The following is a 3053-nucleotide window of genomic DNA, read 5'->3' as shown; positions in this document are numbered from 1 at the left end:
TATATATTGTATATATATATATATATATATATATATATATATATATATATATATATATATATATATATATATATATATATATATATATATATATATATATATATATATATATATATATATATATATATATATATATATATATATATATATATATATATATATATATATATATATATATATATATATATATATATGTGTGTGTGTGTGTGTTTAACACATAAATTGTTAGTTCTTTCTTTACTATTTTCTACATATTTTTGAATTCCAACAGCTGTTGAAAAAGGATCTTTTTTGTAGCTTTAGTAGTTTCGTAGTGTTTTAACTTTAGTAATTTTACAAGAGATGGCTTTTTTGTAGCTTTAGTAGTCTCCATCATTTTTAATAAGAATATCGCTCTTTAAGAATTCGTAAATACATATTCTAGATTGCAGAAAATTATTCAAAACTACAAAAGTATATAAGAGACTAGAATTTTTAGAAGATTTTTTTATTGTTTCTAAAAATCCTTAAACCCATTTATTTGATTGTTTTATTCGCACACCTAGGTTAAGGATCTATTTTGGCTTCAAAACTCGGATCTCACTTCACCCGATAAATCAAATGTCTTCATTTGCGCGAATATTCAGTACACTTCTACTTCGAACAAGAATAAAAAAAATGGGTTTCCCCGTTCAGCCTTACATGTGCTGAACGAAAAAAAAGTAATTAGATTTAAAGAAATTAAAGTTTCCTGTGTGTAATTTTGTAACTGTTCCCTTTGAAGAGGTGTTCAAGGACGTTTCTCCAAAAGAAATCTAGGAAGATATTAAGACAATTCCTTTCTCAATTCACATAGGGACATAGCAAGGAGTTCTCTCAGGAATTAAGAAAGAATGCATGCTATCACCGTTGCTGTTTCTAATAGTAATTGACTATACACAGAGATATGCAACCACTCAAGGTATCAGCGTGAATACAGAAAAATCTATAACTCTGACTGATGACATATGTATCCTTACAACTACAAGCAACATTTCCAATGATTACTTGATGAAATCAAGCCGAAGATAATAACGTGTATGGCTCAAAATCAACGCCAACAAAACTGAATATATGGCAACCTCAAACCCCCGCTTTAGATCAAGCGGGAAAAAACGATCTGGAACAAGTAGTCAAATTCAAATTATTGGGAAGCATAATTGAAAACTCTGGCTCATTGCAGAAAGAAGTAGCATCCCATAGAGGACTGGAGACTCATTGTCGATGAGCTTCTAGAGGCACAGGAGGATCTAAACTCAAAGGTTTAGGGTAAGGGATGTTACAAAGTCTTTTACACTTGACAAAAGATACCATCGGATTATTTCATGCTTATATCACCATGCTTGCATAATCATACATCTTATTTCATCCTTCAGATCCTTTTATCAGTTCAGCAGCTTTCACTAACTAAAAAGTTCGAGCTGACATATTAAACCTAGTATATATTCCAGGAGTGGCCAAACACGCCTCATGTAAGATCCACAAATGACGAAGTTCAAATATCAGGCAGCCGAATGGTACAAAATATGGTTTGGCTTTTTACATTTAACTTTAAAAAAGAGCTCAACAAGCGCGTTGCATGCTATAATATTCGTCACAAGTAAGGGTACTAGCGTTACATGTTTGGGAAGTCAAATATTAGCTCCTTAATCTACAGGTTTTTTCGTCTTCTTCTTCCTTTCGTACTAACGGCGATGAAAAGACCTCAGAAACCGTATTTGCAACTTGTAACATCATTGATACCGGTACCGGGGATCAAAACCCTCCAATGTTTTGTATTTTTTTCATATATTGTGCATATTAATTGTGTAAAAGAAAGTTATAATGATGGAGAAATTTTTGGTTCCGTTATTTTTATTAAATAATGATGATTAGTTTCCTTAAATGAATATTATTTTTCATTATTCTTCTTTCTGAGATTAAACGGATTTTTCTTTATGTATGTGGGAGACATAAAGGGCCACCATTTGGAAAAGACTTGAAATGATAAAAAAGGCCACCGTGAGAAGGGATTCCTGTGGTAGGAGGACGTCGTTTATTACAGGAAAGTTAAGTTCTTTTTTTATGGATTAATTTGTTTTTAGTATATGGTGGTTTGAAGTGTGTCCGGTTTGGCTGCTATTTAATCTTTTTTTTAAAAGGAGTGTAGGTTATTTTGTTAATTATGTTAAATTTGTAATTTGTTAATTTTGTAATTTGTTCGTTAAATTTGTTGTCACTGAGAGGATTGGAGGTAGGTTAAAAAAAACCTTTTTGGACACCTCCATATTTTTTCATAATTTAGTTTTTCGTCCTTCTTGATTTCAAATTTAACGTGATAAAAACAACTCGGGAAAAATATGACATACATATAAAAGTATATAATCATTTAACATCAATCAATTGACTTAATAGATATCAACCATTTTTGGTTGATAGACCAAAATGAATAGACCATTCATTTAGAAAAGAAATGTTCAGAGGGTACATTCGTTGCGAAGAGCAATGATTCTTACATTTTAAGAAATGGATTTAAACTGGTGCCAAGTTTAGTCAAAAGATGATGCGCAAAAATATTTGGATTACACTTAAATGCTAACTCCACCGTAAAGAACTAAATTTATTAAATTAATCCTCCTATAATCTGACCTTGGTGTAAAGCTAGTTGTGAACGAAAGTACTAAACTTGTGGAAACCCCAAATAATTTCACCAGAAATCAAGCAGGAACAGCTAAAATTTCCCCATCAATAATCCTACAAAACTTCCATACACTATAGCCTAAATTTTAGTGACATCCAGTAAAAACTAGTAGAGGCATTCACCAGTCTAGGTGTTTTCCAGCAACAATCTAGATCATATTCTAGATAGATCATTCAACCAACTATCTAGATTAATGGCTCCATTTTTTCGTTCAAGCTGACGGTTTGTTTTACCTGTCACAACAGGTTTTTTACTTTTTATTTACTTTTACTTTTTACTTTTACTTTTTACTTTAATTTACTTTTTAGTAACTTTTAGTAAAGATAGTTAACGAACATCTTTAGTGAAGTATCTG

Source organism: Artemia sp. Qi Xiang Cuo, chromosome 3 (genome assembly GCF_049724085.1).
Source record: "Artemia sp. Qi Xiang Cuo chromosome 3, ASM4972408v1, whole genome shotgun sequence".
In the NCBI taxonomy this organism is placed as follows: Eukaryota; Metazoa; Arthropoda; class Branchiopoda; order Anostraca; family Artemiidae; genus Artemia; species Artemia sp. Qi Xiang Cuo.
This window is presented reverse-complemented; position numbering follows the sequence as displayed.